The sequence below is a fragment of the Lepidochelys kempii genome, chromosome 9 (assembly GCF_965140285.1).
Source record: "Lepidochelys kempii isolate rLepKem1 chromosome 9, rLepKem1.hap1, whole genome shotgun sequence".
Taxonomy (NCBI): domain Eukaryota; kingdom Metazoa; phylum Chordata; order Testudines; family Cheloniidae; genus Lepidochelys; species Lepidochelys kempii.
Window position 1 is genome coordinate 52486531 of NC_136388.1, and position 23627 is coordinate 52510157.

Below are 23627 nucleotides of genomic sequence, written 5' to 3' on the forward strand. Positions count from 1 at the left end.
GACTCCCTCCGGGAACTGATGGGCAGGATCCCCTGGGAGAATAACATAAGGGGGAAATGAGTCCAGGAGAGCTGGCTGTATTTTAAAGAATCCTTATTGAGGTTACAGGGATAAACCACCCCTATGTGTAGAAAGAATAGTAAATATGACAGGTGACCAGCTTGGCTTAACAGTGAAATCCTTGCTGATCTTAACCACAAAAAAGAAGCTTACAAGAAGTGGAAGATTGGACAAATGACCAGGGAAGAGTATAAAAGTATTGCTTGGGCATGCAGGAGTGAACGCAGGAAGGCCAAATCACACTTGGAGTTGCAGCTAGCAAGAGATGTTAAGAGTAACAAGAAGGCTTTCTTCAGGTATGTTAGCAACAAGAAGAAAGTCAAGGAAAGTGTGAGCCCCTTACTGAATGAGGGAGGCAACCCAGTGACAGAGGACGTGGAAAAAGCTAATGTACTCAATGCTTTTTTTGCCTCTGTCTTCACGAACAAGGTCAGCTCCCAGACTACTGCACTGGGCATCACAGCATGGGGAGGAGGTGACCAGCCCTCTGTGAAGAAAGAAGTGGTTCGGGACTATTTAGAAAAGTTGTACGAGCACAAGTCCATGGGGCCGAATGTGCTGCATCTGAGACTGCTAAAGGAGTTGGCAGATGTGATTGCAGAGCCATTGGCCATTATCTTTGAAAACTCATGGTGATCGGGGGAAGTCCCAGACTACTGGAAAAAGGCTAATGTAGTGCCCATCTTTAAAAAAGGGAAGGAGGAGGATCCTGGGAACAACAGGCCAGTCAGCCTCACCTCAGTCCCTGGAAAAATCATGGAGCAGGTCCTCAAGGAATCAATTCTGAAGGACTTAGAGGAGAGGAAAGTGATCAGGAACAGTCAGCATGGATTCACCAAGGGCAAGTCATGCCTGACTAATCTAATTGCCTTCTGTGATGAGATAACTGGCTCTGTGAATGAGGGGAAAGGGGTGGACATGTTGTTCCTTGACTTTAGCAAAGCTTTTGACATAGTCTTCCACAGTATTCTTGCCAGCAAGTTAAAGTAGTATGGGCTGGATGAATGGACTATAAGGTGGATAGAAAGTTGGCTAGATTGTCAGGCTCAATGGGTAGTGATCAATGGCTCCATGTCTAATTGGCAGCCGGTATCAAGTGGAGTGCCCCAAGGGTCGGTCCTGGGGCCGGCTTTGTTCAATATCTTCATAAATGATCTGGAGGATGGTGTGGATTGCACCCTCAGCAAGTTTGCAGAGGACACTAAACTGGGAGGAGAGTTAGATACGCTGGAGGGTAGGGCTCTCTGTATCCTGTCCCTAGACAAATTAGAGGATCGGGCCAAAAGAAATCTGATGAGGTTCAACAAGGACAAGTACAGAATCCTGCACTTAGGATGGAAGAATCCCATGCACTGCTACAGACTAGGGACCGAATGGCTTGGCAGCAGTTCGGCAGAAAAGGACCTAGGGGTTACAGTGGACGAGAAGCTGGATATGAGTCAACAGTGTGCCCTTGTTGCCAAGAAGGCCAATGGCATTTTGGGATGTATATGTAGGGGCATTGCCAGCAGATCGAGGGACGTGATCGTTCCCCTCTATTTGACATTGGTGAGGCCTCATCTGAAGTACTGTGTCCAGTTTTGGGCCCTACACTACAAGAAGGATGTGGAAAAATTGGAAAGAGTCCAGTGGAGGGCAACAAAAATGATTAAGGGACTGGAACACATGACTTATGAGGAGAGGCTGAGGGAAGTGGGATTGTTTAGTCTGCAGAAGAGAAGAATGAGGGGGGATTTGATAGCTGCTTTCAACTACCTGAAAGGGGGTTCCAAAGAGGATGAATCTAGACTGTTCTCAGTGGCAGCAGATGACAGAACAAGGAGTAATGGTCTCAAGTTGCAGTGGGGGAGGTTTAGGTTGGATATTAGGAAAACCTTTTTGACTAGGAGGGTGGTGAAACACTGGAATGCGTTACCTAGGGAGGTGTTGGAATCTCCTTTCTTAGATATTTTTAAGGTCAGGCTTGACAAAGCCCTGGCTGGGATGATTTAGTTGGGGATTGGTCCTGCTTTGAGCAGGGGTTTGGACTAGATGACCTCCTGAGGTCCCTTCCAACCCTGCTATTCTATGATAATGAAGTGGCTGGATTGAAGTTAGTATGAAAACACAGTACACAGGAGGCAGAAACCATGGTCACCAGTGTGTTGTATATACATGCAGCACTGAAAATAGAACTTATGGGACAGGGTTCAAAAAACACAGGGCACTAGCCAATCTTTTAAAGGGAATGCTCTTCTACATTGAAGGAGTGCAAGGAGCCGACCCGCATGTAGGTACGCCCAGCGTATTGCATCCAACAGAGGGCAGCAGTGTGCAGATCACAGACCTCAATGTCTCACAGGTCAACCGCCATAAAAGAAGCATTCGGTCCCCAGAAATGGCTCTCTTGCTATTTGCATGAGTAATGACCTCGCCATTATTCAGTTCCTCATTTCCATCCCTGCAGGGGTTTTCACTTCCCCACCCAATGCACAACCATGGGAGAAGGGGGGTCACAGACGTGTATCACTTCTGCCGAATTGGTTTCCTAATTGATGGTCACATTTTAACAGGCAATTGTGAAGAATTCTGGTGGAAAAAAGAACAGAAAAAATAGATGCCTTCAGTTTGCAGGCTGTTAACTGTAATTAGCCTGGTTTCTGAGATGTAATTATCTCTCAATCTCAAAGCAAACACCCTGGAGGAAATTGCACAGTTAAAGACAGCATGGCATTAAAAATAAATTATTAGCGTGTTGCCCGCTACTGCCACAGATATGTCAGCATTCCAGCCTTAACCCCCTGATTTGGGGGAGCTGGAATCACCCGGCTGTGATGCTCCAAGCGACACTGTCTCTGCCTGATGTAGCTGTTTTCTGGCTCTCTTGGGGTGCAGAATTCAAAAACCGAGTTCCCCAGAATGGGAAAATGTTTGGTTTTGTCAGACTCCAATTAAGAAACGGTTGCTTTTATTTGGAAGGAATTAAATGTTACAGGCTATTTAATACATCACATGGGCTAAGTGGGTGAGGTGTTTTGAAACAAGTCTGCTGTAAAAGGATCACAATATTCCTCCGTCAAGAAGAGCGTGCTCGGGGTTTTCCTTGCAGCCCTGCACTTGAGCATATTAGAGCACTAGAAGGAGCATTTGGTTCCCAAACTGTCATTTCAAAGAAGAAGCCTGCTGGTTGGGGGAAGCAAGAGAAGACTGATTGGTCCATGGCGCCCAGCCAACTTTGATCCACATACCCTGAGGCTTGTGAGTGCACAAGCTACTCCCACTTTTACAGTGCAGTAGAGGGGAATTGCCTTTTGCTTGGCCCAAACCTGCAGATCTGCTCTCCTCTGCTGTGGCCCCTTTGACACTCACTCCGTGGCCCAGCTAAGGCGCTACAAAAGATCGCAGAGCGGACTGGAATGGGCAGTCCTGGAGCAGGTAGAGAAAGGGAGGGTTAGAATGAAGAGACGAGAGGAAGAGCTACAGACAGGAAATCCATGGCTTGCTAGGTGGTGAGGGGAGACAATATGCCCCTCTGTTGATTCATTCACTATTTTAGTGTGCCTGTTACATCCTCTTGGTGCATTACGGCACAGCAATATAAGGCACCAGGCCAGATCCGCAGATGGTGTAAATCGGTGCCAAAGTCACGTTACATTGATTTACACCAGGTGAGCATATGGCTAGAAGCCTTCCCCAACACCCTCACCTTCCCTCACCACCGCCATTCCCAGAGAGCCTGGGAAGATGAGCGTGCCTGGCAGTATGCCTGGGAAGCCACCAGGAGCTCTGGAGAGCCCAGAAGGGCAGCTGAGTGTTTTTCAGCACCAAGAGTGAAGTGTCTACTCTCCCGACCCCCTCCTCTTTCCATGGAGGGCCTGCTCTCCTGACCCCTCCTGATTGCACTGTGTGGGGCTAGAGGATCTCTGCAGTTGCTGCATCACACTGGAGCCGTGGGAGTCTCAGAGCAAATCAGCACCCAAAGCACTTATGGTTTTATAAAACCAACACTTGACTCCGCCCCGCTCCAGGCAGCCAGTGCATGTCACCAACACCAGAGCAATGCACTCCCTGCGTGAAATGCCACGTAATAAAGCAGGGCACCTGGTTCTGGGCTAGCTGCAGTGTCTGGATGGGTGGAAGGTGCTGTCCCAGCTAGACTAGGGCAGTGAATTTATCCAGGCTAGAGGTGGCAAGGCATGGAAAGGTGGGCAGAGCTCTGGCCTGGGGCCCATATTTAAATCAGTTAGCCACAAAGAGCACTGGAGCTGTGTCTTCCGAGATGCAGCTGCTCTGATCGTCTCTGCAAACAGAGCGAGTGTCTGGTTTACAGAGTAGGCCCTTTGCATTGGCTTTGTATGTAATTAACATGCACTTCTGGAGCATGGGCTATAAACTCAATGGGGCTTTATAGCAGCTGTAGCTACACCAAGCCCTGGTTACTTAAAACTCGTAACACTTCTTACAGCGCGAATCAGTCTTGGCGTCTCTCCTCTTCTCATATCTAGTCACTCACAGGATGCAGCAGAAAACGTCTGGAGAGCCCATTAAAAGCCACTCATCTGGAAAATAGTTTCTGGGCCTAATTCTAACACTGGGGTCTTAACCGGAGAGAGGCATCTGACAGCAGCAGTGCATCTGTGGGGAGGAGGAGACAGGGCTATTAACTACTGATCGAATGCAGGGCGCTTTCCCGACGTAATTAATAATTAATATGCCAAGCCTGTTCAAAGCTGTTGACTCCGTAAATGAGAATCTCTTGCTTACAGAGCTCTGGCGGTGTCCAGGCACGCTGACAAAGCGCCCTGTCAAACAGAGGTAGCAGGACCTAGTGCGGGGGGCAACTGAGTATGAGTCAGGAGACCCAGGTTTAATTCCTGGCCCTGCCACTCAGCTGTTGGGTAACCTTAACGAAGCCACTTTACCTCTGTTTCCTCTCCCACTCTTTGCCTATGTAGATTGTAAGCACTTCAGAGCCGGGAGTGTCTCTGTCTGTATGCACAGCTTCTAGCATATTGGGGCCCTGATCACAGCTAGGGCCTCTAAGTGCTACTGTCACAGCATCAGTGTGTTTACTCAGCTCTATTGCCCTGTCTTTTTCACTTTCTTTGTCCCCTTCATTGCTGATGAACAAGGTAGATGGGTGTCCATAGCAGCATTCTCCTTCCCAGTCGCTCCCTGCATCATTCTTTCAGAGAGGTCAACATCCAGCGCTTGGCCATCTCGTTCATTTCCAGAGCAGTGAGATGGGACATCACAAGAAACACTGGGTTGGGAACTAAGTTCCCTCTAAGCAGCGCAGCCGAGCGGCTGCACAGCTGGCTATCAAGAACTGCGCAGGCAGGGAGAGGCACCTCTCCCCAAGCTCTGGGATGCTGCGGTGAGAGAGGGCTAGGGGGAGTACTCTTCCCAGGGCAGCTTGCATTCCAAACCCCTCATCCCCAGCCCCACCTCACAGCCCCCACCCCAACAGGAGCCCTCACCCCCTGCGCCGAACCCTCTGCCCCAGCCCTGAGCCCTCTCCCACACTCCAAACCCCTCGGCCCCACGCCTGCCACACATCACCTCCATATTGGTGCACATAGCAAAATTCATTCCGCACATGGATGTAAAAAATTAGAACATTGGACTTGGGGACATCACTAAATGAATAGGCAGAATACAGGGCAGCATGGATTTTAAAAGGCTCCTAGCTGCAGTGCACACACAGGCTCCTTCTTGTGCACTAGTTTAGTATCTGTACACAGTAGCACCCATGCCAACAAGGTGCAAGACAGTCCCTGCTCCAGAGAGCTTATAGTCTGACTAGACAAGACAACCATGGGGAGGGGGAGAAATGATGGATTATTATTTCATTTTAACTAATGGGAAAGTTGAAGCACAGGGCAATTGAAATGAGTGGGGAAGAGTCAGGAACTGAGCACACACCTCCTGAGTCAGCGCCTTAGCCCCTACACCGTTCCATTGCCCCTAACTAGCCTTGAAAGCCGAGCACCTTTTGAAGAGCTGCTGTTATGCCACATTCTACCCTCCTGAGCTGGGAGCACGCAGCCTGTGCTCTGGTCCCTCAGCCAAGGCTGCAGCAGGCTCATCAACAGTTAACTATGGCCCAGACACCACTAGAGGGGAACAGAGCGCCACGGTGTGGGTGTGGGTTACAAATATATCTGCTGGTACATTGGAATCGCAGAGAGAAACCTTCCTTTTCTTCCCATGTCAGGCACAGCAGTTGGCCAGGAAGGGCTCTTGGCAGAGATGCAGTGTCACAGGGACATGCCGTGGTGCACCTTCGCTGCATGACGCCCCCACTTCCAACCCTCAGCCCATGGGATTTCCATGCTTCTCCTCCCTCTGCACCACCTAACAGAGGACAGCACACTGTGTATTTATTCCAGCTGATAGAGCTGTTCATTACTCCTTCCCTGGGCTCCCTCACAATGTGTACAGCTTCCATCCTAACACAACAGACTCTTCATCCTAATGCAGTTAAAACAGGATCACCAGCAGATGCCCCACTACCTTGGATAAACTCCTCTGACTGCCTACTCCCTGAATGCGTGGAAATGGGCCTAGCACTGTGTCCAAGATGTTAGTGGGTACACCACTCCCCTCCCCACAAACCAAGGTGAGGAAGCGCATTCCAGTACTGAGGCACCATTCTGGAAAACACCCTGCTAGCCATTCCCTCCCACTATATTATCAAGTGCCTCCACTGGGGCAGCATGCAATTGGAAGAACTTGGGTACCCAAATCTCAGACCACTTAGGGCCTTCCTGGTTAAAACCAACACAGAATCATAGAAATGTAGGTGGGAAGTGACCTCCAGAGGCCATCCAGGCATTTCCCCAGCGCTGAGGCAGGACCAAGAACACCCAGACAATTCACCACAGTTGCCTGTCCAACCTGCTCTTAAAAACATCCAGTAACGAGTCTTCCACATACACCCCAGGCAACCCACTCTAGCACTCAGCTAGTCCCACAGTCAGAAAGGGTATCCCGACAGCCAAAATGAATCTCCCCAGCTGCAAACTAAGCCAGTTAAAAACATCACATTAACAATTAAAAAACATAATAAGAGGATCAAAAAAGCACCACGGTGTCTAAACAACAAAGTAAAAGAAGCAGCGAAAGGCAAAAAGGCATCCTTTAAAAAGTGGAAGTTAAATCCTATTGAGGAAAATAGAAAGGAGCATAAACTCTGCCAGTGATGTGTAAAAATATAATTAGGAAGGCCAAAAAGAATTTGAAGAACAGCTAGCCAAAGACTCAAAAAGTAACAGCAAAAAAATGTTTAAGTACATCAAAAGCAGGAAGCCTGCTAAACAACCAGTGGGGCCACTGGATGAGCGAGATGCTAAAGGAGCACTTGAGGACGATAAGGCCATTATGGAGAAGCTAAATGAATTCTTTGCATTGGTCTTCACGGCTGAGGATGTGAGGGACATTCCCAAACCTGAGCCATTCTTTTTTAGGTGACAAATCTGAGGAACTGTCCCAGATTGAGGTGTCATTAGAGGAGGTTTTGGAACAAATTGATAAACTAAACAGTAATAAGTCACCAGGATCAGATGTCTAGAGGATAGCTAATGTGACGCCAATTTTTAAACAAGGCTCCAGAGACGATCCCAGCAATTACAGGCTGATAAGCCTAACTTTGGTACTAGGCAAACTAGTTGAAACTATAGTAAAGAACAAAATTGTCAGACACATAGATGAACATAATTTGTTGGGGAAGAGTCAACATGGTTTTTGTAAAGGGAGATCATGCCTCACCAATGTACTAGAATTCTTTGAGGGGGTCAACAAGCATGTGGACAAGGGGGATCCAGTGGATATAGTGTACTTAGATTTTCAGAAAGCCTTTGACAAGGTCCCTGACCAAAGGCTCTTAAGCAAAGTAAGCAGTCCTGGGATAAGAGGGAAGATCCTCTCATGGACTGGTAACTGGTTAAAAGATAGGAAACAAAGGGTAGAAATAATTTTTTTTTCAGTTTTCAGAATGGAGAGAGGTAGATAGTGGTGTTCCCCAGGGGTCTGTACTGGAACCAGTCCTATTCAACATATTCATAAATGGTCTGGAAAAAGGGGTAAACAGTGAGGTGGCAAAATTTGCAGATGATACAAAACTACTCAAGATAGTTAAGTTCCAGGCAGAGTGCGAAGAGCTACAAAGGGCTCTCAAAAAACTGGGTGACTGGGCAACAAAATGTCAGGTGAAATTCAGTGTTGATAAATGCAAAGTAATGCACATTGAAAAACATAATCCCAACTATACATATAAGGTAATGGGGTCTAAATTAGCTGTTACCACTCAAGAAAGAGTCATTGTGGATAGTTCTCTGAAAACATCCACTAAATATGCAGCAGCATTCAAAAATCTAAGAGAGTGTTGGGAATCATTAGGAAAGGGATAGATAATAACACAGAAAATATCATATTGTCTCTATATAAATCCATGGTATGCTCCCATCTTGGATACTGCGTACAGATGTGGTTGCCCCATCTCAAAAGATATATATTGAAATTGGAAAAGATACAGAAAAGGGCAACAAAAATTATTAGAGGTATGGAACAGCTTCCATATGAGAAGAGATTAATAAGACAAGGACTTTTCAGCTTGGAAAAGAGATGACTATGGGGGGATATGATAGAGGTCTATAAAATAATGACTGGTAGGGAGAAAGTAAATGAGGAACTGTTATTTACTTCTTCTCATAATACAAGAAAAAGGGGCTACCAAATGAAATTAATAGGTAACAGGTTTAAAACAAACACAAGAACGTATTTTTTCATGCAACGCACTGTCAACCTCTGGAACTCCTTGCCAGAGGATGTTGTGAAGGCCGAGACTATAACAGAGTTCAAAAAGGAACTAGGTAAGTTCATGGAGGATAGGTCCATCAATGGCAATTAGCCAGGATGGGCAGGGATGGTGTCCTTAGCCTCTGTTTGCCAGAAGCTGGGAATGGGCAACAGGGGATGGATCATTTGATGATTACCTGTTCTGTTCATTCCCTCTGAAGCACCTGGCATTGGCCACTGTCAAAAGACAGGCTACTGGGCTAGTTGAACCTTTGGTCTGACCCACTATAGCCTGTTCTTATGTTCAATTGTGACTTGTCCTACCCTCAGTAGATCTGGAGAGCAAAGAACCACCGACATCTTCAGAACAACTCTTTTCATATTTCATAGAATCATAGAAGATTAGGGTTGGAAGAGACCTCAGGAGGTCATCTAGTCCAGCCCTCTGCTCAAAGCAGGACCACACCAACTAAATCATCCCAGCCAGGGCTTTGTCAAGCCAGGCCTTAAAAACCTCTAAGGATGGAGATTCCACCACCTCCCTAGGTAACTCATTTCAGTGCTTCACCACCCTCCTAGTGAAATAGTGTCTCCTAATATCCAACCTAGACCTCTCTCCCACTGCAACTTGAGACCATTGCCTCTTGTTCTGTCATCTGCCACCACTGAGAACAGCCTAGCTCCATCCTCTTTGGAACTCCCCTTCAGGTAGCTGAAGGCTGCTATCAAATCCCCCCCTCACTCTTCTGCAGACTAAACAACCCCAGTTCCCTCAGCCTCTCCTCGTAAGTCATGTGCCCCAGCCCCCTAATCATTTCCATTGCCCTCTCCTGGACTCTCTCCAATTTGTCCACATCCCTTCTGTAGTAGGGGGACCAAAACTGGACACAATACTCTAGATGTGGCCTCACCAGTGCCGAATAAAGAGGAATAATCACTTTCCTCGATCTGCTAGCAGTGCTCCTACATGAAGATTTGAAGATTATTTACAAATTCCCCACCTCTGCCTTCTCTTTTCTAGACCAAACAAGCCCAGTTCTTCCAACCTTTCCACATAGGTGAGGTTTGCTAAACCTCTTATCTGTTCCGTTGCTCTCATTGGACTCTCTTCAGGTTTTTCCATGTCTTTCTTTAGTGGGGTACCCAAATCTGGACAAAGTATTCCAGCTGAAGCCCCAGCAGTGCTGAGCAGAGTGGAACGTCCCAGAATGATATTGGCCATTTTCAGCACAGCATCATGCTGTTGACTCCTTTTCAAACTGCCTTGGCATCCATCTGGTAAATCACAGATCGCCAGTGCAGCTCAGGGAGAACCAGTGTTGTGCACTCGCAGGGTGAAGCTCTATCCTTAAGTAAGTAAGTTAGAGTAGCCTAGTGCTGAGATGACAAAGGCATGGGTAAATGCAGTAAGGTCCACATCAGAGAGAAAATCTCTCGACCTCCTCAAATGCAGATGAAAAGGTGCTTTCTTGGCCTCAGCCGCCAGAAACAGCCTCGGGTCCAGCAAAACTTCTCTTCCATGATCCCGACTCACGAATGTCAAGCACTCTCCCTCCATAAGGGCTGCCGATATAATTCTCATCACTTCTCAGGGCTGCTTCCCCCAACATACCAACATTATCCCCCCTTATCTGGTTTGAGCTTCAGCGAGCAAAGGAAGCCCAATCCTCCCGGAGACATGAATTATCCATTCCACTGGCAGAATTGGACTAGTTGGCCACATAGAGCTGGATATCATCAGTGTGCCAAAGATATTGCAACCTATATCTGCATGCTAATCCTATCAGCAGGCTTATTTAGAGAGAGATCAGAGGGGAGACAGAATGGAACCCTGTGGCACCCACATGAGAACCCGAGAGCTGATGACTGAGCACCCCTAATTTTAATTACCTTTGCATAGTCACTACATGTAGAAATTGACAAAAATACAAACAGAAACACTCAATTCCTGCCCATGTGCCATAAAATAAAACAATTCTCCAAGACCATCAACCTGCCCCTTATTTGTATAGCTATTTTAGAGCCCACTCTGACTTCCACTGAAATCAAAGGTAACCTTTTCTTTGATTTTAAATGAGACTTGGCACATTATACATTTGGATAATTCAATGTACATGTAGATTATTTGTTCTGCAGTGTTGAATTTCCTGGTTCGCTGTAGCATGAAATGTTCCTGCTTTATTATTATGGACATTATTTTATGATCTGGCATAAGAGTTATGTTTAGTCTATGCTACTTTTGTCACTAGTAGTATTTGTCTAAGATACATTTTATTTTGCTCAGTAAGGGCTAGATTCTGCTACACGTACTCACATTGAGTAGTACTTTACTCTTCAGTTAGACCCCTGAATTCCATTTAGCAACCCTTAACTGCAACTCAACAAAGATTTTTGGGTGGAAATTTCATTTTTCTTTCAAAAGCTTAGTGGAAAATGTCTGCCTGGGTAAATTCCGATGTCAATGCATCAGAATGGCAGCAAATAGTCAGAAATGTTTACATTAGTCTTTCCTGGAATTGGTACTTAGAGATTAGAAAGACCGAAATGTCCATAAATAATTATTTTACTTAGTTTGCTATTAAAATCTAGGACCTCCAGTATGATCCTGCGCTGAAGAGATATTGAGTGATAGTTCCCAGCCATCTTTATCAAGGAACCACTGCCCAGATCCACAACAGGTGCTGGACGAACTCCTTTTGCTTTTCATCATTCTAATCCTGAACAGAAGGTTTTGGGGTTGTCAGTGTCACAGGCGTGGCCTGTCAGGTGAGAAGGAAAGTGGTATGAAATAGCACTGTAGCTTCAGAGCTCTGTGCTTTTGACAAATTGCGTATTTGTTCTTTATCTATCGCTGTCTGTGTCCGTAACCTTTTTAGACTCTAAGCAATTCAGAGCAGGGACAATCTCTGAGGGTCTCTTCAATTTGTACAGCGGGTGTCACAATGGGGTTTCCAACTGCTAAAGAAATAAAAACCGTTAACAATAATTATCCCAGGTCCAGTATTCACACTGAGGTCTCATTTACATTAAAGCAGCTGAATCCAGTCTGCACACTTCCACTTCCACTATGACTAGTCCAAGACTAGTGAGAGTTTCCACTCCCAAACAATGGGATCCAGCTATAAGACTTGTACTGGATTCCTTGTACTCTCTGAAATAGAGTGAAGCCATATGGATGCCAAATGATCACAGGGAAAACGGCTGCTTGGTCACTAACTTACATAAACTTTGTCATTAGCAGCCTTTCCAAACCCCAGCAATGTAGGTCTGACGACTTCCAAACTTCCCACCCACAAACTCTCCATCACCCTTTTCTTTCCTAGATTAGCTCTGGCCTCACACCCCCTTTGGTCCATCTGACTGAGTGTAATCATACGCCTCTGCATGGAAGAATAGAGAAAATAAGGATTGATGGTAAGACACTCCTTCTGAAAGCAGGTCCACAGCCGGCAACTCTGGACAACAACATCAATTTTGTTAATGACTGGGATAATGATGGCATTCTTGTTAGTAACTGTGGAGATAACAAGGCAAACACGAGTCGTAATTATTGTAAAATGTGCAGAAGGCAATTCAGAATAATAAATGTTTAGAACGTTCAGAACAAAAAAACTGTGTCTGTCATTAACTGGATCTCTGTCTGTGGTGCACAAGAGCCTTTCTGATTGCATTGTTCGGATAAACGTGGCACGCGTCAGTCCCTCATTTAGCAAAGCCATCTCCTCCGGGGTCAGTGAGGTTCATGGTGAGCTCAGAGTACGGGAAGTTCCTGCCAAAGTGCCAGCTGACGCTGCCAGAGTCCACCCGGGGTCCAGGCCTCTCCACTGAATGGTAAGGATGAGACCAGCATTTCCAAAGCTGACATTCCAACAGAATCATTAAAGGCAGAAATGGAGGGCATTCGTCCTTCTGAAGGACCTGGGCTTATATCCTTTTTTTCAGGACCCATCCGCTAGCACAACGGGTGAACTGCTGGCTGCTAGTTGCAATAGATGCCATTACATTCAGTTCAACAAGCAGAGCTCAGGTTCTTCCGTCTCAGAGGCGGTAACCAGACGCCAGATCAGGTGCACATAGAAACTCAGCTCAGAATCCACCCGTCATCATGGCATGACACAGCAGGTTCCAGAAACTTGAATTTAACAGCTGTGGAGTGGAAGAAGGGGGAACTTTCTTCATAAGTTTCAGAGTAAGGGATGTCTGCATTTGAGCTGGCAGGTGTGAGTTCCAGCTTACATAGATGTATCCCGGCTAGGTCTGCTTAAGCTAGCGCCTCAAACTAGCAGTGCATCTGTGGCAGCATGGGCTGCCACTTGGGTTCGCCTCCCCACGTACAGTCACACTTGATCGGTACTAGCTTGAACCACCACCCTTGTCACCATGGGCAATCCCCATTCCATACACTTACTGCCCCCTCTATGAACATCCATTCACACTCCCTGCCACCCCTACCTGGGCTCCCTCTCACAAGCCTTCCCAATCCACAGGTCTTGTAGGAACCCACAGGGAAGTTGGAGGGAGGAGCACAGGTTTGCAGAAGGGAAGAGCTTGATATTATTACTAATAGTAATAATGCTACTACAGTTATGAAATCTCAGTGAGCTCCCAGGCATTGCAGCGTGAATCTCAGCAACTCTGCCGGCTTGAATTAGTGAAGCTGAAACTTTAGATCACTGACAGAGAGAGGGTCTCCCCTGTGGGAGCTGTAAATTGTGATGCTGGTCCCAAAAGACCTTCCCTGCCATTAACTGATTAATGAATTCATTAACACCTCTTAGAGAACAGGAGATGTGACACTGAGCAGCCTGGCTGATGTCTGCAAAGTTTTTCTTCAAGGAATGGTGAATAATTAAGGTACACAAACCATCACAGTGCTGCTAGATCCATCCACAAAGGCCAGGCAATGGGGTCTCATCTCAGCCCCACATCCCAGCCAGCTTTCATCTGACCCATAATGAGATACTAAAATAAGGGATTTATTGCTGTTAGTTTCTTTGTTGTTAGTCGTTACTTTGCTGTTAGTGTAACGGCTTTAAGTGATCGTCTGCCTGTGTTCCCTGGCTAAGTGTGGAATGTTTCTAGGGGATGCCTAGAGGTAGAAGGGCTAATTCTGTTTTAGCAGCTTGGTAAGATTCCTACCCTAAAGCCATTCTGGGACACTTCCGTGATGGTTTTATTTAGTAAATGTAACCTAACCTACAAGGAAAAGCATTTGGGCTTAAGTGTGTGGTGGACCCACTGTCTGAGATCTCCATTTCAACAAGAAATGAGGTAATCTTCCACTAGTCAAAGGCAGGATGTCCCTGGAGTTCTCATGGTTTCAAACATGTAAACCCAAGAAGCTTAAAAGTATGGGCAGAAAGTTTTTGACAAAACAGGTTTTCGTCAGAAAATGCAGATTTCTTGAAACCAAAAATTTTGTGGGAATGTGTGAAGTTCAACAAAACTTTAGTTGCGAAAGGGTGTGTCAGATCCAGGATGGAATTTCTTGTCAAAAACCCATTGGGCTACAGTCAGTCTCTTCCTCAATCTCTTGCCGGAGCTGTTCCACTTTGTATAAATCATTAACCCTTCAGTGGGCCAAAGAGAGTCTGACTGACTCTGTAGCCCAGTGGTTAGGATTCTCACTTGGGATATGAGACAGTCAGGTTATATCCTTGATCCAGGTAACATTCCATGAGTTATACAAAATGGAACAGCTGCCTTCTGGACTCCCACCCCTCCCAAACAAAAGAAAAGCCCCCCCAACAGAAATTGCCTAGATACTACCCCACAAATATAGGCCACTGCTTGAGGGAACTGAGCCCTCATCAGTTACACTGGAGATGGCCTTTTCACAAGTCCTGTCCTGTTTCTAAGACAGTGCACAAGTACCCACCCAGAGTGCAGGGAGGAAGAGAGGAAAGAACTCTAGACTAGGGGTTTGGCTCCCATCTCTTCCTCCCGCTGGCATTGTTTTGTCACACTAGCAGCTGAGTGCGCTCTCTAAGCCATACTGACGCCACTGTAGCCTTCTCCCCAGCTGGGTTAGTTGATCTGCATGGAAAAGACACAGCTGGATTAGTTGCTCTTACAGGGAAAAGATGCTTCTGTCCCTTTAAGGATGGAAGCGGAGTTAAGAGCATGAAAGGAGTAGCTCTTGGTACTGTGTGGTGGCTGGGCCCAGAGGCTTTGGCCTGAAACACAGCAAGGCCCCTGCAGCAGAGATAAAATTGAAGGGATAATGAACACAAGATCTACTGTAGGCATGTCCTTTTGGTGCTGCTGACATAAATATATATTATTGCACTTTGTGGGCTACATCTGAGTTCTCCTGATTTGTCCTAGACTCTCCTGTGTGTAAATCAAATAGCTACTGTACCTGGGCAGGAAGGCTGGGATTTGTGTGTACAATAACCAGTGCACTAGACACACTTCTCGATGGACACTAGGGATGCAGGTATAACTCAACGGTGCGAAGAGATGAGCTCAGACTGGCTAGGATCACAGTCACAAAACTGCCACAAGAGCCTGGCCTTGGAAAAGTGGGATTTGGGGGAAATAATTAAAAACACCCATAGTCAGCAGGAGAAACCTCGGAAGCACTGATGCAGGGAGACATTTAGGGGTAATTGACAGAGGACCGCAGGTTGACGAGAGTTTGCAATGTGATACAGCTCCAACAAAGGTTTCAGAGGAACAGCCGTGTTAGTCTGTATTCGCAAAAAGAAAAGGAGGACTTGTGGCACCTTAGAGACTAACCAATTTATTTGAGCATGAGCTTTCGTGAGCTACAGCTCACTTCATCAGATGTTTACCGTGGAAACTGCAGCAGACTCCAACAAAGGTCAAGCTATTACTGAACTACATGTGCAAAGCCCTCACAGGGTATGTCTACACTGCAATTAAAAGCCCACAGCTGGCCCCAGCTGACTTGGGTTTGCACTAAAGGGCTGTTTAATTGCAGTGTAGATATTTGGGCTGCAGCCTGAGCTCTGAGACCCTCCCACCTCAGAGGGTAATAGAGCCTGGTCACCAGCCCATACCTGAATGCCTACACCGCAGTTAAACAGCCCCTAGGCCAAGCCCCATGAGCCTGAGTCAGCTGGCATGGGCCAGCTCTAGGTGTTTAATTGCAATATAGACATACCACAGAGCAGGGAACCAATAGTTTGTTTGTACAGAATAACTCTTGGGCAACACCAACTGAAATATTGGGTGTGAATCTCCTATGCCTCACACCTTATGTATGTAAAGGGGTATGAAGACAGTAGTGTTATACACTCACCTTGCATAGGTGTGAAATACCACACCAGGTATATGGCAGTGGAGAATCAGGCCCAGTGTGTTTTCCACTAGACAGCACAGCACGCTACCAGAAAGATGGTACAAAACTGGAGGGAGTTCAGAGAAGAACAACTAAAAAGATTAAAGGGCAGGAGGGATTGATTTATGGAGAAAGATCAAAAGAGCTAAATTTGTATCTAATTGCTTAGCTAAGTGATGACTAAGTGTTTGATGGGAAGAGTTGGAAGGATGCAAACACCTAGAGAGAGAAACTATTTAGGGTGAGATCAGTGAAAGCAGCTTGCCCGGGAGTAAAGGAATGAAATACAAAAGGGAGAAATTTAGACTGGATTTAGACCTTGAATGCTGCATGCAGTTGTGGTCACCCCACCTCAAAAAGAATATACTAGAATTGCTAAAAGTACAGAGGACAATAAAAATGATTAGGGGTATGGACCACTTTCCATCTGAGGAGAGATTAAAAAGACTGGTATTGTTCATCTTGGAAAAGAGATGACTATGAGGGAGGATGTGCTAGAGGTCTATAAAATCATGAATGGTGTGGAGAAAGTAAATAGGGAAGTGTTATTTACCCCTTCACTTAACATAAGTACCAGGAAGTACTTCATCACACAATGCAATCAACCTGAGGAACTCATTGCCAGGAGATGTTGTGAAGGCCAAAGTATAACTGGGTTCAAAAAAGAGTTAGCCAAGTTCATGGAGGATAGGTCCATCAATGGCTATTAGCTAAGGTGGTCAGAGACACAGCCGCTTGCTCTAGGTGTCCCTAAACATCTGCTTGCCAGAAGCTTGGACTGGGCCACAGAGGATGGATCACTCAGTAATTGCCCTGTTCTATTCAATCCCTCTGAAGCATCTGGCACTGGCCACTATCAGAGACAGGATACTGGGCTAGATGGACCATTGGTCTGACCCAGTGTGGCTGTTCTTATATTAGGAGACTCTAGCTGGCAATGGAAAGTAGCTGGAAACCTGGCAAATGCAGCTCCTTGAGGATCTCCTGCTTGCGGGGAATTGTTAGGTATATGCACACAGTAATTCCCGTGCTACCCCACATTCCAGTTCCTGGTGCAGGGGCCATGGCCAGGGTAGAAGTAATGTCTCCAGAGTATCCATGCACCCTGACCATGCCTAAATGTCAGAACAGCCCCATGGTTCTGTGGGCAGCCAGATGCACTGTAAATTGGAGTAGCCCTGAGGCTGCTCTAACTTACAACAGGGACCAAACACAGATGGCCACACAATTGGGAGTGTCTAAACATGTCTCAAAGGACTTTTGCATCCCCTGTTATCCGTTTGGCCTGAGGCTCTACCCTCCAAGCCTCCAAACCTGTTTAAATATTGTTTTGGCCTGTCCCCTCTGATCAGGCAAATCATCATTATATTCAGTTCACCTGATCCAGTTTAAAATCTTATTTCAAACTGGTTTGCTGAGTGTGATTCTAGCCCAGCTCAGATGGGGACTTTGCACCAGATTCTGATCTCAGACACACAGGGGTAATTCTGGAATAACTCCATTGCAGTTACTCTGCATTCACCCTGGTATAGCTGAGGTCAGAATCCTGCCCTTGGACTGTTGCAAACTCTCCCTAGGACAGCTGTTCAAACACTTGAGAGTTTTAAAACTAGACCAGGCAAAACTCTAGTTAGGGTGGTATTTTGAAAAGCACCCAGCATTGGCTTCACTGCTCCCATCAAAGCCCATGGGACTTTTATCAGTCACTTCCATAGTAGCAGAGTTTGGCCATCGATAAGAGCTTTGGGAAATGCTACCCTGGAAATATTCCATAGTGGAGAATCCTGCCTTGGCTGGTGGGAGATGAAGCGGAGGGTGCGGTGGGAGGGGGAGGGTGAAGGACCAGACCTAATAAGGATCTTTTTCCTTCTCAAATGGCTGTGAACGCATGACAATCGACACCCGGTGGAACCCTAAGAAAGGAATGAGGGTGTGACAGCTCAGCTGAGTTTTGATCAAATCTTGTGGCTTCATGACAGGTTTTATTTGCCGTATACAGCTGCCAGTTATTTTAATTGTCTTGTGGTTTCAGACCCACATGCTGTGCTAGGCCCTGCCTTTGTCAGTCTCAGCCCAGTGGAGGAATGGCATACCTAGCTCTATAAAGCAGGCGTTTCCTATCCTGGCAATGAGGTGGAGGCAAAGGAGATAGGGCAGGATGAAAGAGACTCAAATCAGAGAGTCTAATTTAATTGCTCTGCCATTGCCAGGAATGTCCCGAGAATTTTATGGGCTCACCCCGCAGCTGTGAACAATCAGCATGATGTGGGGTGTCAAAAAAAGAGCCTTTGGGGGCATCTTGACCATGGGACTGGTTTTGCATTGGCCCCAGTGCTTAGGGCTGCTACTGCTGAGGTACATAAAAATGGGACCTCAGGATGATCCTGAGCCCATCAAGCCAGACAGCTGGCAGCGTGCACTGAGCACCCTGACAGACTTCCCAGGACAGCTCCCACAGAGAAATAAATAAATAAATAAATAAAACAGATGATCCTGGGAAAAACTGGTCATGTGGCAAACATACCAGCGTAGCTTAGAGCAGGCTCCAGACTGGCTATGCTCCAGGCGCATCAGAGCACAACACTCTGGACACACCCCTTTTCTCACAATCAGCCCCCTAATATTGATCCCGACACCAGGGGCTGGAAGGAATTGGCTGTGCTCACTCTGCACCAACCAACAAATCCCAAGGTGGACAGTTCCAGTGATTTAACAGCCCCTTTGCTTTACCTGAGCAGTGCAAAGCGGTCAGAGCAGAGTTGAGGATCCACTCTGATCCCTTTCACATTTCCACTGTGTTTGCACTCTGATGAGTGAGATGTAAAATCCAGTCTCTCTCCCTTTGTGTATACACCTAGTATCCATAAAGATCGTCAGCTAGTGGCAGATGAGAACAACAGTGGCTGTTGCACTGTTCACGAGTTTTTAGATTCAATCAAGTTGTTGTTATTATGCTCAACTTGCTGTGTAGTTCCCTTAATATGTTCATCAAGTACATATGAATCTCAAGTGAGTTTACTAGCCAAATCATCTTAAGAGGGGCCTAAATAAGCATATGTAATAGTTTTAAATTCCCCCTCTCTCCCACTCCATCCTCTGGATGACTCCTGATAAGTAAGCTCATTTGGGGAGGAGCAATCGCCTCTAAATGTCACACCTGGTCTCTGCTGACCTTATCAAAGTGAGGGATCAATACATCGACCCACGCAGAGCATGAAACCACACGTGAAAGTGGAAGAGAAGCAATTAAAACAGAATTTCAGGAATGAGGGGGAAACAATCCCCTGTTATGTCTCCAGGGAGAAAAAAAAAACAAATGAACCAAGAGCCACCATGATTCTTAGAGTTATCATACACATAATTAGTATTTGATAAAGCAGGAAATAAAATACAATGTTAATTAATCATGCTGACAGCTCCAAAACTATATTGCAAAGCTCATATGTGCCTTCATCAGACCAAGTGCTAATTCACAGCCAGGACCTTTACATGGTTTCTTAAACCCAGCACTATAGATTTTCTCAAAGGTGACTGTTTTCTGTCAGTGGTGGTAGGTACTGGATATGCAGTGGGAGGCAGATGGATTGTCTTGGCTCTCTTTGAATTTGGAGTGAAGTCAGTAGATATGATACTGGGAGTCAAGAATGTTCCCTGGCTCCTGGTGAGTTTGATACTCATACTCTGGGTGATTTGGTCTTGCCTTGGAAAGGAACGGTTCCAGGATCAAAAATTCTGTGCCAAATCCTCAGTTTGTATAAACCATAATGCAGTACATACACCAGCTGAGGACCTGGCCCTAAAATTCGGTGCAAGAGAATAAGATGGAAAGGCAGCTGGATCCAACCTTCCTCTGGGGAAAGAGATACAGTTCTTGCCATGAAGCTGCAGGTCAACAGGGTAGAGGGTATAGGGTGCTCTGGTGGGAGGAGCTATGACTCACATGGAGGAGAGTTTATGGGGAAAGGATACAGATCCAGTCTAGAGATAAAACACTACAGGACAATCACAAAGGGGAACATGGGGAAAGGGTAAAAAAGGCCTCTGAATCCTGCAGCAGGAGAATCTGTCTGGTCAGCTCTTTATCCAAGGCTTATCATAGAACTGCCTCAGGAGCCATCGGCAGAACGACTCCCCAAGCTTCTTCTGCTGAGACCCATTTTGCAGGGCAGAAAGAAGACTGTGAACAATCTCTTTAGGAGAGAATCAAAAAGGAAATCAAAGAAAGTCTCTGCTGTCCTGGGAAATTCTCTATGCACCATGAGTCTCATCAGACCAGGAGAAGAAAGCAACAGCAAATTCAGCAGTGCCAGCCACAGCAGACACAGATGGCTGTGGCTCCTAAATAAGCATTACATTAGTGTAAAGGAGAAAAAAATTAAAGGAAAAAAGAAAACTATAACAGCTGTACCTTAAGCCTGGAGGCTGATGTTAAATCTATGTTGGTAGGTACTTTCAGCCCTAGCAATAAAAGTAAAGTTGCTTTTAAATTAAAGGTTTCAGAGTCGCAGCCGCATTAGTCTGTATCCGCAAAAAGAAAAGGAGGACTTGTGGCACCTTAGAGACATATTAGAGCATAAGCTTTTGTGAGCTACAGCTCACTTCATCGGATGCATAGAATGGAACATATATTTAAATATATTTAAATACATTTAAATCAAAGGGGCATAGTTGTGAGTTTAGGTACAACATTTGACCCACCACAAAATAATCCGATGAGGAACATCCCTCAGATTCTCAATATCCTTTTAGGGGCGATATCAATATTTAAATAGAATTATGTGCTGATTTCAATGAGGAGTTCTGCTTAAAAATCAGTGGTGTGATATGGCCCTTAATATCCACTTTGACAGGAAGATCATTCCATTCCTTGTAATTACTGTTTAGGTAGGATCTCAGCAAAACAGTTTCTCCATGCACACTCTTTCATGCTGCCCAATGAGCAAAGAAAGAAATAAACAAAGATTATGCAAGAGCCTAGACCTGAAATCTTTACTCAAGTGAAAATTCCACTGAAGTCTGACAGGCCCTAAGTTACTGGTTCCAAAAGCAACACGGGAGACAGAACACGTCTGTCATACAGTTCACAAAAATCTGTTCTCAGAGATGCTATCTGATATTTTATCAGCGATCTGGAAGAAACTATAAAGTCATTGCCAGTAAAGATCACAGATGACACAAATATCAGTGGAGTGGTAAATGATCATGTAGACAAGTCACTTATACAGAGTGATCCAGATCTCTTGGTGAGCTGGTCTCATTCAAACAGCATACATTTTAAAACAACCAAAGGTAAAGTTATACCTCTGGGAACAAAGAATACAGGCCATTCTTGGAGGATGGATGACTACATCCTAGAAAGCTGTGACTCCAACAAGAATTTAGGGGCCATGATAGGCAACCAATTGCGTATCAGTTCCCAATGTGATGCTGTGGCTAAGGGCTGATGTGATCCTTGAATGTATAAACAGGGGAATATGTAGTAGGAGTAGAGAAGGGCTGTACAGTACTGGTGACGCCATTACTGGAATATCGTGTCCCATTTTGGTGGCCACACTTTAAAAAGGTTGTTGAAAAATTGGAGAGGGTTCAGAGAAGAGCTATCAGAATGATCCGAGGGCTAGAAAACCTGCCCAATTCTTAGGGTATGTCTACATTGCAATAAGAGGTATGAGGCTGACTGCAGCACATGTAGATATACCCAGGGTCCCAGCTGCCAGCCCTACTCCACTGCTGGCTCTGCTGCCATCCTACACCTGGGACTCCACTGCCACCCCAGCAGTGGAGTCTTGGGTGTGTGGCTGGCAGCCGAGACCCCGGGCACAGAGATGGCAGCTGGGATGCCGCGCGCAGGGCGGCAGTGGAGTCCTGGGTGCTGCAGCACCTCCCACACCCCTAGTTCCCCACCTATGTGAACTTCTTAGTGGTTAACCATTTAACCGATAGAATTTAAACGGTTACTATTTTTAAACCCTATTTACATCCCTAGTGTCTACCCATGCTTCAGTTACACCTTTGATTACAGTGTAGACATACCCTAACTAGTGACACGCAGGACTGAAGCTCAGGAGCCGCAACTGGATCTTTAATGAGTCTCCTGCAGCTCTTTGCAACCCATGATATTAAAACATTGTCTAATTTAATCATTAACCAGCCTAAGTTATTAACCAACCAGGATGTTTTTCTCTGTTATTAACCAATTGTAGTTGAAAAATAATAATATTGATCAGAATAACCAAGAAAAACATAGTAAATAAACCAATGAATTCACACTTCTGGGGCTCTTTTGGGTAATGTTGATCACTAATTTGGCTCCTGAATCACTGAGGTCTGAGTATTTCTGCCCTAAAACATAATGAGCTTGATCTGTTTAGTTATTGCAGAGAAGGTTAAAGTGCAGCTGGAGCCATTATGATCATCTAGTCTGATTTCCCGTGTAACCCAGGCCAGAGGGCCACACCCAATAATTCTGACTGTAAAGGAAATTAATCTCCCCTAAACCCTCAATTCAGGAAAGATTCCCTGTTCAGGAAAGTGCTTAAGTGCGTGGTCAAGTCTCTCTGAAGTCAACTGAGCATGTGTTTAAGTGCTCTCCGGAATTAGGGCTCGGGTTGCCAGGTGTCTGGTCTTCAACTGGAAAATCCGGTCAAAAATGGGATCTGGCAGTGTCCAGTCAGATGTACTGACTGGACACTAAAAGTCTGCTTACCACAGGTGGGGGGTAGGGGTGGCAGCCTGTCGCCTGGCCCTGAATCGGCAGCTCCCATAGCAGCATGCCTGCACCGGCTTGGGCTGCGGGCGGCCCCTTTTCGGAGCATGGTTTGTAGGGCTGCAGTGGAGGACAGAATGTGGGGGCCCATGGTGAGCGGGGTAAGAAGCTCCCAGCGTGCATGGAATGTTCCCTGAGAGGGAAGGGACATGAGCTGCCCCGCCAGCGGGTACTTCCCCCAGCCATGCTCTCAGGCAGCTCCAGAGCGGGGAGGGCTCGAGCAGGTGGGGAAGAGGGCTGCTGGCCTGGCAGTGCAGAGGGAGGCAGGGGGCTGCCGTGCAGGAGGGCCACATCCTAGCTCACCAGCAGGGCTGCCTGGCTGCTCCCATGTGGCCACAGTGCTCTTCTGACCTGCACTCCCAGGCAGTCTGCTGGAGCTGGCGTTTGCAAGTCCCTTGGGGCTGCTCATGCTGGAGTTGATGGGGGAGAGCAGCGAGCAATGGGGGGGGGGGGGAAGGGGAGAGGAGTGAGTAGGGGCCTGAGCCTCAAGGGAAGAGGCAGGGCAGAGGTGGGGCCTTGGGGGAAGAGATGGGGTGGGGAGTCCAGTTTTTAGACATGAGAAAGTTGACCGGGGCCTATGTCTTTAAAAGAGTCTACATTTATGCGTGACACAGTGTTGAAAATAGTGTGAAGGTAGCTCTTGTAAAGAGGCTAGAGTATCAGGAATGGAGGCAGTTTGAGATCCCTGGGGCCAGGTCTACACTCAAAAGTTAGGTC